Source organism: Stegostoma tigrinum, chromosome 1, assembly GCF_030684315.1.
Source record: "Stegostoma tigrinum isolate sSteTig4 chromosome 1, sSteTig4.hap1, whole genome shotgun sequence".
Lineage (NCBI taxonomy): Eukaryota > Metazoa > Chordata > Chondrichthyes > Orectolobiformes > Stegostomatidae > Stegostoma > Stegostoma tigrinum.
In genome coordinates, this window is record NC_081354.1 from 97,597,283 (window position 1) to 97,613,576 (window position 16,294).

General features: G+C 48.9%; 2 protein-coding genes across 5 annotated transcripts in view; one reads left to right on the plus strand and one right to left on the minus strand.

The window, feature by feature from the left end:
- LOC125450925 (Krueppel-like factor 3) overlaps positions 1-16,294 on the plus strand; it is an 88,301-nt gene that overhangs the window by 61,105 nt on the left and 10,902 nt on the right. The window lies entirely within an intron of this gene.
- Positions 11,375-16,294, minus strand: part of LOC125450897 (toll-like receptor 1) — a 55,045-nt gene continuing 50,125 nt past the window's right edge. Inside the window, exon 6 of the transcript XR_007247180.2 lies at positions 11,375-11,485. The gene's annotated coding sequence lies outside the window, so the exon portion shown is untranslated. The remainder of the gene's footprint in view (positions 11,486-16,294) is intronic.

The window sequence follows — 16,294 nt, forward strand, 5'->3', positions numbered from 1 at the left end:
GAGACCCTGTCGAAGGCCTTCTCCTGGTCCAGGCTGACGAGGCAGGTGTCCACCCACCTGTCCTGCAAGTAGGCGATCGTATCCCTGATGATCACAAGGCTCTCAGCGATCTTCCTGCCCAGTACAGCACAGGTTTGGTCAGGGTGAATCACCGACTCCAGGACAGACCTGACCTGGTTGGCTATGACCTTGGCCAGGATTTTGTAGTCCACGTTCAATAGTGAAATGGGACGCCAATTCTTAATTTCTTCCCTCTCCCCCTTCCCCTTCCTCTTGTAAATGAGGGCGATGATGCCCTTCCTCATGGACTTGCATGCTTCCCCTGCCCAAAGAGCACTATCGTACACCTCCAGCAGGTCCTGGCCGACCCAGGTCCCACAGAGCGGAATACAGCTCGACTGGTAAGCCGTCGCTCCCGGGAGTCTTATTGCTCTCCAAGGACTTGAGGGCTCTGGTCAGCTCGTCCAGGGATATCGGCCAGTCCAGCCACTCCCTCGTGCCGTCGTCTAAAACCTCCGTGATAGACGACAAGAACGACTCGGAGGCCGTGCTGTCCGTGGGCTTCATGTCGTACAGTCCGGCATAGAAGGATCTGCTGATCCTCAAAAATGTCGGGCTGAGATGATGTCACCGAGCCGTTGTCCTCCTTCAGCCGGCTAAGCACAGAGCTCTCTTTGTGCACCTTCTGAAAGAAGAAACGCGAGCACGTCTCGTCCTGCTCCACGGAGTGGACCCTAGACCAGAAGATTATCCTGGAGGCCTCCGTGGCGAAGAGCGAGGCTTGCTGGCCCCTCGCCTCGCGGAGGTCTTCGGTGACATCGACCCCCATCAACTGCAGAAGGAGCAGGTTCTGCACCCATTTCTGGAGTCGCGACAGCTTTCCCCGCCTCTCTCTCGCCTTCCGAACACCCTTGAGGACAAAGAACCTCTTGATGTTCTCCTTCACCGTCTCCCACCAGTCGCCCAGAGACTCAGATGGGTTTCACGGTTCTCCAACCAGCATACTCCCTCTTAAGCTCCTCGACGTTCTCTGGGGTCAACAGAGTTGTGTTGAGCTTCCACGTCCCCTTGCCGGCCGGCTGGTCGTCCTGTAAGTGACAGTCGGCCAGCAGGAGGCAGTGGTCAGAGAAGAACACCAGCTCGATGCCAGTGGACCTGACCGAGAACGTCCGTGACACAAACAGGAAGTCTATCCTTGAGCGAATAGACCCGTCTGGCCGCGACCAGGTGTACCTCCGCTGCGCTCCGTCTGCAGGGGTGCTGAAGACGTCGAGCAGCTTGGTGTCCTTCACCATGCCCATCAGGAATCTGGAGGTGACGTCCAGTTGACTCTCCCTACCCGGATCTTCCATCTGCATCGATGATGCAATTGAAGTCTCTGCCTAGGATGACCGGCCTGGACGTAGCCAGCAGGGGTGGATGCCGCTGCAGGACGTCCAACCGCTCACTCCGTACCGCTGGGGCGTACACGTTGATCAGCCTCAGGGGAGCGATCCTGTAGGTGATGTCAGCCACTAGGAGGCACCACCTCCTGAACTTGAGAGATGGTGAAGTTGCGCCCCCGCAGCAGAATAGCCAGGCCCAAGGATCGACAGTCGTTAACCCCCGACCAGATCGAAGGCCCACAGGTCCAGGCGCCGGACCATTTCCCGTACCTGCTGAGGTGCGGTATCCTGCACTCCTGCAGAAACAGGAGGTCCGCCTTGATGGTGGTCAGGTAGTCCAACGTGGACACACACCTTGCGGTAGACTTGACGCTGCGCACATTAATGCTCGTAACACGTACCCCCATTGTGGGCAGTGACCGCAGTACCCTCCCCAAGTCCAAGGTCCAGCCCCTCCATCTGTCCCTTCATGCCCATTGCCCGGGCTAACTGCTGGACGCTCTCCGGGCTCAGGAAACTGCCAGTGCTGCCTTCCGGGTGGCATCCCCCCGTCGGGGGTACGGAGGCAGGAGAGTCCGGCTCTGGGTCAGGCTGGGGACACGCTGTTTCCTCCTTACCGCCTGGAAGGGGGCCCCAGCGGCACGTGTCGGAGGGAGCCTCAGGATGCCTCCCGTCACCTGGAAGCGTGGTGCTGCTTTCCTTCTCCCTTGAGATCTTTAGCTTCTGCTTTGGGCGGGCCCCCTCCGAATCTCCCTCGTCAGAGGAGCTCCTAAAGCCCCCCTGTAGCTGCCTCTTCCTGCCTGATGGTTGCGGTTCCTGGGCCCACCAACGCACCTTCCTCCTCGCTTTCCGGACCATCATCCACTCCCCTGGGTCGCCTGTCGCCGCCTCCATCGACTCCGGGTTGTCGGGGGGGAGCGGAGCCTGCAGAGGCGCTTTGCTGGCCTCGGACCCATCCTGCGGGGCTGGGCCCTCCTGCACGACTTGGCCCTCCTGCACATTAGTGGGGTCCTTGCTGGGCCCTGGTGCCTTCCTCTCCTCCGGGGGGGGGCTGGCCCCACATTGCCCCTGCCGGCGACCTGGGCGTAGGTGGTCCCCCACCGTGGGCATGCCCTATAGAGGTGGCCCGCTTCCCCGCAAAGGTTGCAGCTTTTCTCTTGTGGGCAATCCTTTGCAAGGTGTCCCTCCTCCCTGCAGTTCCTGCAGATGGTGGCTTTGCAGTCGGCCGCCACGTGACCTGATCTACCACAGGCATGGCAGACTTTAGGTTGCCCTGCATAGGTCAGGTAGCCCTTGCTCCCGCCGATCGCGAAGTTGGACGGTGGGTGTACAATGTTCCCGTCCGCGCCCATCCTCAGTGTCACCTTGACCTGCCTCTTACTGGTCCAGATGACAAAGGGGTCCATGATGTCGGTTAGGTCCCCTTCCACCTTCACATACCTTCCAAGGAAGGTCAGGACATCAACTGCTGGCATATACGGGTTGTACATGTGTATAATCACCATACGGCTCCTCTGTGCTGGCATCACAAACAGTGGGACAGCGGTCAATACAGAGAGGGGGCCCTCACCTCCTTTCTCCTTGAAAACTTCCAGGAAGCGCTCGCAAAGCTTGGCACTCCTGAAGGTTACATCGTAGAAACCTCCTCCGGGGAAATCCTGCAGGCAGTAAATGTCCGCAGCAGCGAACCCACAACAGTCCAACAGGGCCCTCTTCACGAAGAAGGTGCGGTCCACAGGTGCACCTTCATCACGGAAACACGGATGGTGTTCCGGACCCCCTGACCAGGGGCACAAGCACTTGCCGTAGCCATTTGCAGATTGGCTGCTCCCCTGAACCAGCGTTAAGCCGAAGCCAGCATTAAGATCCACCAGTTGCAAGGGCGCACAGCCAACCCGACGTCTTCCTTCCACCTCCAACACAGCGCTCTCCTCCTCTTGGTCCACAAAAGAGTGGGTCTTTATTTTTTTCCGGATGTAAGCTGGTTCACTGAGCTGGAAGGTTTGTTCCCAGATGTTTCGTCACCTTTTTTTTTATTTGAAAAAATATACTTTATTCATAGAATGTACAAAAAATAAAACATTTATACACCTACCCAGTCATGCAAGCCACTCCGGGTTACCCGGGGGTACGTACACCAACTAAAGGGAAAAAAAAACAAAACAGAAAAAAAAACAAAGCAAAGAAACCGCCCCGGCAGTCGTCACCCCGCACAGTCCCAGTTGGTCCCCTGACCAGTTCGGGAAGGCGCCAGCTGGGCCCAGTTACCAGATAGGATTCTTTTCCCTTTTCTGGACGAGGGGGCTCATACGGTGGTCTTTCCCCACCGCGCCTTGGCGGCGGCTGCCCCAAGCTTTAGCGCGTCCCTCAGCACGTAGCCCTGGACCTTGGAGTGCGCCAGTCTGCAACACTCGGTCAGGGTCAGTTCTTTCAGCTGGCAGACCAGCAAGTTGCGGGCAGACCAAAGAGCGTCCTTCACCGCATTGATGGTTCTCCAGGCGCAGTTGATGTTGGTCTCGGTGTGCGTCCCCGGAAACAGCCCGTAGAGCACGGAGTCCCGCGTCACGGAGCTGCTCGGGACGAACCTCGACAAATACCACTGCATCCCCCTCCAGACCTCCTGCGCATAGGCACACTCCAGAAGGAGGTGATCAACAGTCTCGTCCCCCCCGCAGCCACCTCGAGGGCAGCATGCGGTGGCGCAGAGATTCCAGGCATGCATAAAGGATCTCACTGGCAGAGCCCCTCTCACCGCCAGCCAAGCAACGTCCTTGTGCTTGTTTGAAAGTTCTGGCGATGAGGCATTCTGCCAAACGACTTTGGCAGTCTGCGTGGGGAACCACACGACGGGATCCACCCTCTCCTTTTCCTGAAGGGTCCTGAGGATACTACGTGCTGACCACTGCCTGACGGCCTTGTGGTCAAAGGTGTTTCCTTTCAAAAATTTCTCCACGAAGGACAGGTGGTACGGAACGGTCCAACTACTCGGAGCGTTCCGCGGCAACGAGGCCAGGCCCATCCTTCGCAACACCGGGGACAGGTAGAACCTCAGTAAGTAGTGACACTTGGTGTTTGTGTACTGAGGATCTACGCACAGCTTGATGCAGCCACACACAAAGGTAGCCGTCAGGGCGAGGGTGGCGTTCGGTACGCCCTTTCCCCCATTTCCCAGGTCTTTGTACATGGTATCTCTGCGGACCCGGTCCATCCTCGACCCCCAAATGAAGTGGAAGATGGCCTGGGTGACCGCAGCGGCGCAGGTCCAGGTAATAGGCCAGGCCTGCGCCACATACAACAGTACCGAAAGCCCCTCGCACCTGACAACCAGGTTCTTACCCGCGATGGAGAGGGACCGGAGCGTCCACCTGCCCAGCTTCTGCTTAAATTTGGAGATACGCTCCTCCCAAGTCTTAGTGCATGCCCCAGCTCCACCAAACCAAACACCCAGCACCTTCAGGTAGTCTGTCCTGACGGTGAAGGGGATGAAGGAGCGGTCGTCCCAGTTCCCGAAGAACATGACCTCGCTCTTACCCCTATTGACTTTGGCACCCGAGGCCAGTTCAAACTGGCCGCAGATGTCCAACAGCCTACTCACCGACCGACGATCGGTGCAGAAGACGGCGACATCATCCATGTACAGGGAGGTCTTGACCTGAAGGCCTCCGCTGCCTGGGATAGTCACGCCCTTCAGGCTCACGTCCTTCCTGATGGAGGTGGCGAAGGGCTCCACACAGCACACGAACAAGGCAGGAGAGAGCGGGCAGCCCTGCCTGACTCCAGATCTAACAGGAAAACTGTCTGATTCCCACCCGTTGATCGAGACTGCGCTAACGATGTTGGCGTAGAGCAGCTGGATCCAATTGCGGATGCCCTCCCCGAACCCCAATTTGGAGAGGACATCCCTCATGTAAGCATGAGAGACCCTGTCGAAGGCCTTCTCCTGGTCCAGGCTGACGAGGCAGGTGTCCACCCGCCTGTCCTGTACGTAGGCGATCGTATCCCTGATGAGCGCGAGGCTCTCAGCGATCTTCCTGCCCGGCACAGCACAGGTTTGGTCAGGGTGAATCACCGACTCCAGGACAGACCTGACCCGGTTGGCAATGACCTTGGCCAGGATTTTGTAATCCACGTTCAAAAGTGAAATGGGACGCCAATTCTTAATTTCTTCCCTCTTCCCCCTTCCTCTTGTAAATGAGGGTGATGATGCCCTTCCTCATGGACTTGCACATTTCCCCTGCCCGAAGCGCACTATCGTACACCTCCAGCAGGTCCTGGCCGACCAGGCCCCACAGAGCAGAATACAGCTCGACCGGTAAGCCATCACTTCCGGGAGTCCTATTCCTCTGCAAGGACTTGAGGGCTCTGGCCAGTTCGTCCAGGGATATCGGCCGGTCCAGCCACTCCCTCGTGCCGTCGTCTAAGACCTCCGTGATAGACGACAGGAACGACTCGGAGGCCATGCTGTCCGTGGGCTTCGTGTCGTACAGTCCGGCATAGAAGGATCTGCTGATCCTCAAAACGTCGGGCCGAGACGACGTCACCGAGCCGTCGTCCTCCTTCAGCCGGCTAAGCACAGAGCTCTCTTTGTGCGCCTTCTGAAAGAAGAAACGCAAGCACGTCTCGTCCTGCTCCACGGAGCGGACCCTGGACCGGAAGATTATCCTGGAGGCCTCCGCGGCGAAGAGCGAGGCTTGCTGGCCCCTCACCTCGCGGAGGTCCTCCGTGACATCGACCCCCATCAACTGCAGAAGGAGCAGGTTCTGCACCCTTTTCTGGAGTCGCGACAGCTTTCCCCGCCTCTCTCTTGCCTTCTGAACACCCTTGAGGACAAAGAACCTCTTGATGTTCTCCTTCACCGTCTCCCACCAGTCGCCTGGAGACTCAAAGAGGGGTTTCACGGTTCTCCAACCGGTGTACTCCCTCTTAAGCTCCTCGACGTTCTCTGGGGTCAACAGAGTCGTGTTGAGCTTCCACGTCCCCTTGCCGGCCGGCTGGTCGTCCTGTAAGTGACAGTCGGCCAACAGGAGGCAGTGGTCAGAGAAGAACACCGGCTCGACACCAGTGGATCTGACCGAGAACGTCCGTGACACAAACAGGAAGTCTATCCTTGAGCGGATAGACCCGTCTGGCCGCGACCAGGTGTATCTCCGCTGCACTCCGTCTGCAGGGGTGCTGAAGACGTCGAGCAGCTTGGCGTCCTTCACCATGCCCATCAGGAATCTGGACGTGACGTCCAGTTGAATCCCCCCACCCGCTGTCCCCACACCGGATCTTCCATCTGCATCAATGATGCAGTTGAAGTCTCCACCCAGGATGACCGGCCTGGACGTAGCCAGCAGGGGTGGAAGCCGCTGCAGGACGTCCAACCGCTCACTCCGTACCGCTGGGGCGTACACGTTGATCAGCCTCAGGGGAGCATTCCTGTAGGTGATGTCAGCCACTAGGAGGCGCCCCCCCACCACCTCCTGAACTTGAGAGATGGTGAAGTTGTGCCCCCGCAGCAGAATAGCCAGGCCCGAGGAGCGACAGTCGTTACCCCACGACCAGATCGAAGGCCCACAGGTCCAGGCGCCGGACCATTTCCCGTACCTGCCGAGGTGCGGTATCCCGCACTCCTGCAGAAACAGGAGGTCCGCCTTGATGGTGGTCAGGTAGGCCAACGTGGACACACATCTCGCGGTTGACCTGACACTGTGCACATTAATGCTCGCAATTCGTACCCCCATTGTGGGCAGTGACTGCAGTACCCTCCCCAAGTCCAAGGTCCAGCCCCTCCATCTGTCCCTTCATGCCCATTGCCCGGGCTAACTGCTGGACGCTCTCTGGGCTCAGGAAACCGTCTGTGCTGCCTTCCGGGTGGCATCCCCCCCGTCAGGGGTGCGGAGGCAGGAGAGTCCAGCTCTGCGTCAGGCTGGGGACACGTTGTTTCCTCCTTCCCGCCTGGAAGTTCCGGGGGGCCCTCCAGTGCCCCAGCGACACATGACTGGGTGTCAGAGGGAGCCTCAGGACGCCTCCCGTCACCTGGAAGCGTGGTGCTGCTTTCCTTCCCCCTCGAGACCTTTAGCTTCTGCTTCGGGTGGGCCCTCTCCGAATCCTCCTCGTCAGAGGAGCTCTTATAGCCCGCCTGTAGCTGCCTCTTCCCTCCTGATTGTTGCGCTTCCTGGGCCCGTCGACGCACCTTCCTCCTCGCTTTCCGGACTGTTGGCCACTCCCCTGGGTCGCCTGTCGCCGCCTCCATTGGCTCCGGGTTGTTTGGGGGGATCGGAGCCTGCAGGGGTGCTTTGCTGGCCTCAGGCCCATCCTGCAGGGCTGGGCCCTCCTGCACGGCCTGGCCCTCCTGCACATTAGTGGGGTCCTTGCTGGGCCCTGGTGCCTTCCTCTCCTCCGGGGGGGCTGGCCCCACATTTCCCCTGCCGGCGACCTGGGCGTAGGTGGTACCCCGCCGCGGGCATGCCCTATAGAAGTGGCCTGCTTCCCCGCAAAGGTTGCAGCTTCTCTCTCGTGGGCAATCCTTTGCAAGGTGTCCCTCCTCCCTGCAGTTCCTGCAGATGGTGACTTTGCAGTTGGCCGCCATGTGACCTGACCTACCACAAGCATGGCAGACTTTAGGTTGCCCTGCATAGGTCAGGTAGCCCCTGCTCCCGCCGATCGCGAAGCTGGACGGTGGGTGTGCGACGTTCCCGTCCGCGCCCATCTTCAGCGTCACCTTGACCTGCCTCTTACTCGTCCAGATGCCAAAGGGGTCCACCATGTCAGTTAGGTCCCCTTCCACCTTCACATACCTTCCGAGGAAGGTCAGGACATCAACTGCTGGCACATGCGGGTTGTACATGTGTACAGTCACCATACGGCTCCTCTGCGCTGGCATCACAAACAGTGGGACAGCGGTCAATACAGAGAGGGGGCCCTCATCTCCTTTCTCCTTGAAAACCTCCAGGAAGCGCTCGCAAAGCTTGGCACTCCGGAAGGTCACATCGTAAAAACCTCCTCTGGGGAAATCCTGCAGGCAGTAAATGTCCGCAGCAGCAAACCCACAACAGTCCAACAGGACCCTCTTCACGAAGAAGGTGCGGTCCACAGGTGCACCTTCATCCACCTTCTTTACAGAAACACGGATGGTGTTCCGGACCCCCTGACCTGGGGCACGAGCACTTGCCGCAGCCATCGTTGCAGGTTGGCTGCTCCCCTGAACCAGCGTTAGGCCGAAGCCAGCATTAAGATCCACTGGTCGCAAGGGTGCACAGCCAACCCGACGTCCTCCTTTCACCTCCAAGACAGCACTCTCGTCCTCTCAGTCCACAAGAGAGTGGGTCTTTATTGTGTTCGAGATGTAAGCTGGTTCACTGAGCTGTAAGGTTTGTCCCCAGATGTTTTGTCACCATTCTAGGTAACATCAACAGTGAGCCTCCTATGAAGCACTGGTGTTATGTCCCGCTTTCTATTTATCTGTTTAGGTTTCCTTGGGTTGGTGATGTCATTTCCTGTTCTTTTTCTCAGGGGATGGTAGATTGATTTGGAGCCAATGTGCCTGTTGATGGAATTCCGGTTGGAATGCCATGCTTCTAGGAATTCTCATGCATGTCTCTGTTTGGCTTGTCCTAGGATGGATGTGTTGTCCCAATCAAAGTGGTGTCCTTCCTTATCTGTATGTAAGGATACGAGTGATAGTGGGTCATGTTGTTTTGTGGCTAGTTGATGTTCATGTATCCTGGTGGCTAGCTTTCTGCCAGTTTGTCCAATGTAGTGTTTGTCACAGTTCTTGCAAGGTATTTTGAAAATGACATTCGTTTTATTTGTTGTCTGTATAGAGTCTTTTAAGTTCATTAGCTGCTGTTTTAGCGTGTTGGTGGGTTTGTGGGCTACCCTGATGCCTTACCTAGAATGGTGATGAAACGTCTGAAAACTAACCTTCCAGCTCAGCCAGCAAACTCACATCCAGAACCTCAACCTGAGCTACAAATCTTCTCAAAACTCGCTAGAACAAAGACTACTTGGGTCCACATGTCTGTGCCAACTGAAAAAACAAAGTACCTAACCTAATCCCACTTTCTGGCGTTTGGTGTGTAGCCCTACTCTTAACTACATGTGGGGTGCACATCCAGATACCTTTGAAATAAATTAAAGGTTACTGCCCTACTACCCTTTCAGATAGAGTTCCAGACCCATACTGCCCTCTGGATAAAAACAATATTGCTTCATCTCTCTCTAATCTTTCTACCAATAATTTTAAATCTGTGCTCCCTCGTCGCTTATCCCTCTTCTAAGATGAGAAGGCCTTTCCCATCCACTTTGTCTGGGTCCCTCTCTATTTTGTATACCCCAATAAAATCTCCTTTCGGCCTCAGTTCCAAAGAAAACGATCCCAATCTTTCTCATAACTTATTTTTTCCAGTTTTGACAACATTCTCACAAAAAAATCTGTAACTAAAAAAGTGTTGGTAACCATGTCAATTGTCACAAAAACCTATCTGGTTCTCAAATATCCTTTTAGGGAAGAAAATCTGCCATGTTTACATGATCTGGCCTACGTTTGACTCCAAACCCACAGACCCCATCCCCCTACTCTATCCCCATAACCCTGGGTGGGATGCTGTGTGGAGGGCTGGTGTGGATTTGATGGACCGAACAGCCTACTTTTACACTGTAGGGATTTGAAGATTCCCCAGGATTTGATGCAAGAGTTCCTTTGGTTTCCCAAATCCTTCAGTGCTTTCACTTTCAGCCTGGAAAAGAGTGATTGCTTCACAACCAATAGGTCAGGGACTTTATAATTTGGAAGTAACAGTTTACAGTGACTGGTGTTAGAAAATAACTGGCTTTGTTCAGGCTTTAAATATTTTGCTGCAGAGATAGGCACAGACAACATCTGCCCTTTCAGCAGTCCAAAGGCTGTTTGCTACACAGAAGACAATTGGATAGTTGTTGTCAAACTGATTAAACCCTGGAATTCTTAAGTCACAACTTCACAAACCAATCAGCAGCGTGTTGCTGGCCCAAACTCACTTTGTTCAGAGACTCCCTGACCCTGAGCTGGACTGTTACAAATTCTTCCCCTACTGCTTGAGCAACACTGTAAACACTGAAGTTACAATGTAGCAGTTCCTTCCTCATCCCTTTTGTCCTTGTTCCAATTCAGTCCTGAACTAAAAATAATGTTAAATCAAAACATATGGTCTTTATGGTATGTCAATTACATCCCAAATGGTCTGTATGTTTACTGCCAAGATACTGGTAATAGATGTTGTGCAACTTCAAATAATGACATATTGAGGGCAACTCCAGATTCATGAATGGTAGTGCTCCTTTCAGATTCTGAGTTATTATTGCTAGTTAGTGGGCTAATTATAATAGAATTATTTGATGTATTGTCATGCATCAAGCTCTATTGGCAAGATGTCACAGAATTTGTAAGTGTTACATTTATGTTTGGTAATAATTTCCAACAATGGAAAATGTCAGATCCATTAGCTAATGATCAGAGGACCACGAATATTCACAAAGCTCCAAAAACAAGGATAGGAATTCAGCCTGGAGCCGCATGGTCTTTATTGAACTACTTTGTGAAGCTTCAAGAGGCTAGCAAAATAAGAATATATTAGTTTCTTTAATGCTGTCTGCACAGTTTCTTCCTGGTAACGTTACAATGTAAACTTTAAAAAGTATTTTACCTATATTAACACTGCTCCATGTTTATCCTTTGCTCATTTGCTAATTACACATATACATATAACATTGGATAAATGTTAGATGATGCTTGTTTTAGATAGTTTTGGGGAAAAAACAAAGTAAAGCTAGCATAGCAACCGAGTGAATTTAATACTGGACTGCCAACCCAGAGATCATTAGTTCAGATCCTACCATGGTGGGTTATTAATTTGGATTAAATAAAACTGGTAATTTACAGGACATGATGAAATCTGCTACACTTAATGCAAACGCCTAAGTAGTTTTATGATGTTCTTCAGAGAAAAGAAATCGCCAGTCTTACCAGATCCAGTCTACATGTGACCCCCATCTCCAGCAGTGAGTTGCCTCAAATATTATTCTCAAAGAAACCAAGGATAGGCAACAAATTCTGTCTTGTTAATGTTGCTTAATTCCTGGAACAAATTTAAAACAAATTTATTTTTAATTATCACAAATTAGAACATGTCCATGGTCACTAGCCGAAGGTATACATGGCCCATGTGGCACAATCAAACTTCATTGGCAAGATATATTGGAGGAACCAATAATAAGCATTGACAAAGCCTCAGTCACGGAATCTGTACTCTTTTTTTTGATAACTGCTTTTATCCTCCATCCATTACAAGGGGAGAGATCAATGGAAATGGCACTGTCAATATTGAAAATTTCCTTGCTCCTAACCCTCAGAGATGTAGTGTATCAGACTGCTAAAGAAGAGAAATGATGCCATTTAGAATTCCAGATCAGGTTTTTTGTGGCTTAATGTTGAAATGTTTAAGGTGAAAATTCTTGTATTGGAGCAATTTTATCTCCTGCAACAACAGTAACAGTATTGGATTTATGTAGTGTCCTAAACATAGTAAAATATCCCAAGGGACTTCTTACAGAAGCATTATCAACAATGTTTGACAGCAAGTCACATTAAAAAGAAATGTCAAAGAGCTTGACAAAAAGACAGCGGTTTTAAAGAATGTTAAAGGAGGAGAGAGGTGGAGCATTTTGGGCAAATTCCAGAGATTTAGGATCTAGGCAACAAAAGGTATGGCTGCCAATGGTGGGGTTATTAAATTTGGGAATGCAATTGAGTTATATGTTGGAAGATTTCAGAGGTTGTAGGCTGGAAGAGGTTATAGCATATTGAAAGGGTAAACCATGGAAAAGTTGCAAAACAATGAGTTCTAAAATCAAGGAATTGCTTGATGGGGACCCAGTAAGGGTCAGCAAGCAGCGGGTTCATAGTTGAGAGATAGTAGGAATGATGATTTTCTGAAGAAGGGTCTTGTCCCGAAACATCAGTTTTCCTGTTCTCTGCTGCTTGGCCTGCTGTGTTCATCCAGCCCTACACCTTGTTATCTCGGGTTCATAGTTGAATTGGTTTGTGTCAGCTCACATATGAACAACAGAGGTTTGGATGAACTCCAGTTCATGCTTCTCTCTAGACTTGACTTTTCCAGTGGTCAACCTACATTCTGCCCTGGGTGAAACTTAAGTCATCTGTAACTGTGTTCATATTCTTACTTTCACCAAATCCTGTTCATCTACCTCCCATATGCCTGTTCGCCTGCATTGGTTCCCAGTTAAGTACAGCTTGTTTTCAAAATTCTCATCCTTGTTCTCAAAGTCCTCCATGCCCTTATTCTGCTCAAACCCACAAATCTCCATATCTGAATGCACGGGATTTTGACCTCTCCAGTATCACTGATTTTAAAACCACACCATTGGTAGCTGTGCCTTCAGATTCCTTGTCCGCAAATTCTGGAAATCCCTTCATAAATTTCTCCACCTCTCTTTATTACTTTAAACCACTTCTTAAACTAACTTTGTGAAAGAGCTTTTTGGCCCTTTGCATTAATCTTTCCACATGTGGCTTGATGCCAAATTCTGTTTTGTAACTTTCCTATTAAGCAATGTTAAAGGTACTATAAAAATAACAATTTGTTGTTTGTGAAGAGTAGAAGATGAAGGGAAAGTAACACAATCTGTCATGTATTCTGGTCTTGAGGGTGAGACAATATTGTGTTTCTGCTATCTTTGTGACTACTACATTTTGTCCAGGTTGTTACATTTTTATAATGCAGTAACTAGTTCCTATGGTAATTGAAGTATTGTGAAGTACACAATAACTTTTCTGCTTTGAAGAAGTAAAATTTGCTGTAAAATGCCCCACAAAAACACACATTAGTAAAAATTGTATCAAGCAACTTTTGATAATCAAAAAAGGTTTATGACAATGTACAGATGATTGCTTCTGTTCTCATTTGTAATTAAAAGCCAAAATTCCCATTCAAACTAATTTTGGCAATATAATTTTACATATAAATCTCTGCTTCCTGCAACCTCATGTCAATCTTCTAGCAAATACAAGAATTTCATCCTAAAGTCTACTGAAAAAATTTTTCTGTTTAAAAACCAAACTAACAAAAGTGCCTTTTGGAAATTTGTTTGTGAGATGGCAACTTTGTAGCAGACATCCTGTGGGTAGGATCTACAGCTGAAACTACTTTTAGGTGTTGACATCAGTGTTTGAGAGCAACCACACCCTACAGGCAATATCAAAACAACAGGAAACAGTTAATAACACATTGAAGGAGTGGCTTCAACAGTAAAAATCCAGAGTTCTATACTTTCTCAGACAGAGAATTATTGAAGGAGAATTTTATAGAATCTAAAATACAAATTGCTTCATGAAGTCTAATAGTGTACTCATCAACAGAAACTTGATGCAATGTTTGAAATTAGTGTGCTGTCCAGTCCTATTATTTTGATGCTTTTGAATAAAGAATATTTTCACATGATGTCAAAATGATCTTTTCTGCAAATTATATTGTTCATGAAGTAAGACATGAAACTGCAGTATTATTTCATAAAATGAATTGAAATTCCTTTGTAAGTATTGCAATAAAATCAATGACAACATGGAACCCTTTCAATTCATGCTGACCTTTATCAGCTTGCCCGTACAATCACGGAAGGGCACTGAAACAGTGTTGGCACTCTCATTTGTCAAAGGTTGTAATAATGGGTTCTGCAGAACAGGGAACTGGGTGGTGTCATGCGTTTGAACTTTTCACTTTCCTGTCCAGTGAAATTGGCTGAAAGCACCCCTTCACTGACAACAATGGAGGCTCCTAAATGAAATTAGCTAAAGTCAGAATATCCAATTTGTGTGAAATCATGGAACCATCTTCCTGTTTGATGTAAATAGTTAACAAACTGCTACTGGCTAACAAATGCTTGGGACTGAACCATATAAGGTGAATAGAGGGACACGCGCTTTTGAAATTGCCATTTAAATGCACCAGGATTACTATTATACAAAATGATTAGTTCTATGTTCACCGTTGCATCATTTGAGGCGTAAAATTGGCATAGAGTTAGGTTTTTATTGTTGGTATCATGTCGATCTCACCCATGATATAGCTGAGAATGACAGTGTCTGTGGAAACAAAGGGAAAAATCCCTTATTCAACAGTGTTCTTACCATTTAAAGATAAAATATGGTGTCAAAAGGATAAATTAGAAAACAAATCCACTTGTGAAATGTAACTTGGAATATTTTAAAATCTGTTCTAATCAGTAAATGTTAGATTTCTACATAATTGTATTTACTATGGATCACCATAACTGCTTCCACCTTATCCTTTGATAAATTGCAGTGGGCTTTGTTTGAAATTTAGAGCTTCTTCCTGAAGTTTTCTGTTCCCACTGGAGTGCAAAATATGCAGTGGAGTAAGTAATAGGCTGTTGAGGAGTTCAAAGCTTCTAGCTATGGGACACTGAAGATTGACACTTGGTGAAGCACACTTCCTTTTAAAGCTTTTCGAACAAAATTATTGTATTGAGATGGGAAAATCTATGTCAGGAACAAATAGAGGGAATCACAGGAAAGTTTCACATTATGTAGTTTTGCATTTCCTTACATCTATATGAGTAAGTTAGTAAAAGGTTAATAGTCCCAAGACGTAAACCTGACATTTAGCTTGTTGAAAACTTATTTGAGTTTCATCTAGTGGTATTGATAATATTATTTTCTTACTGCAATATTTCATGATACAAATAAACTTGTAATTAAATAGTAGACTTAATAAAACACTCTCTCTGGCTTTCTCATCAAACACATATCAAATAGCCTGGCTTTTTACATGCAAATAGCAACTGTTGGCACATGTATAAAATAAAAGTTGCCTTTAATTCCACTCCTTCCCCTTTGACTTTAACATTGGAGGAACAACTGTTGGGGGGGGGAAAAAAGAGCAAGCCTGGTTTGAAGTAATTCATGAGATTGGTGAAGCAAGTGTTTAGATTTGCAAGAACATGGTTATTTTATCCCAAGCAGTTTAAGTCCTGGATGAGCCAGAATTTTAATTACAACAGGTCAGACACAACCTCTAATTTTTTAAAAATTTGTTTCGAGGGCAGTGTTTATTACATAAACTATGCAATTTTATTCCTCTTAAACCTAGGTTGCTCTGACATCATGCATTATTCGCTTTAAAAGACTTGAATCACAAATTCAAGTATCCATCAATGCTGAATGATCACAATCTGTTTGCCACTTCAACATAAATACCACAAAAAACATCAACCCACAGTTAACATTTTTGATGTAATTAGTTTATCCAGCAACACAGAATATTATCTGCTTCAAACTTGCACACTACCCTGAGCACTACCACCTCCAGCATTTAACTTGTTTTAGATTGTAAGAATTCATTTTTGTTCCAGTTTCATTCAGGTTACTGACAAGTATTCATAAAAATGTTAAGTAAGTTCACAAAACTATGCCAGGAATTGAAATTGACCTGTAATGATAGCATCCACCAATCATATATACACATCAAAATGTACCAAGGAATAACTTGAATTTCTATCAGACTATAAGATGTAGATGCAGAAAGTAGGTCATTCAGCCCATCAAGTTGGCTCTATCATTTAATGAGATCATGGCTGATCTAATAATCTTTATCTCTACTTTCCTGCTTTCTCCCCATGACTCTTGATTCCTTTACTGATTTAAAAAGTGTTTATCTCCGCCTCGAATACACTTAGCAACTCAGGCTTGGCAGCCCTCTGCAGTGAAGAATTCCACAGACTGACCATCTCCTGATAGGAAAAAAAATCCACCCCATCTCTGTCTTAAATGGCTGACCCCTTACTCTGAAATTCTGTCCTCTGGCCCTAGACTCCCCTACAAGGGAAAACAACTCCACATCTCCCCTTTT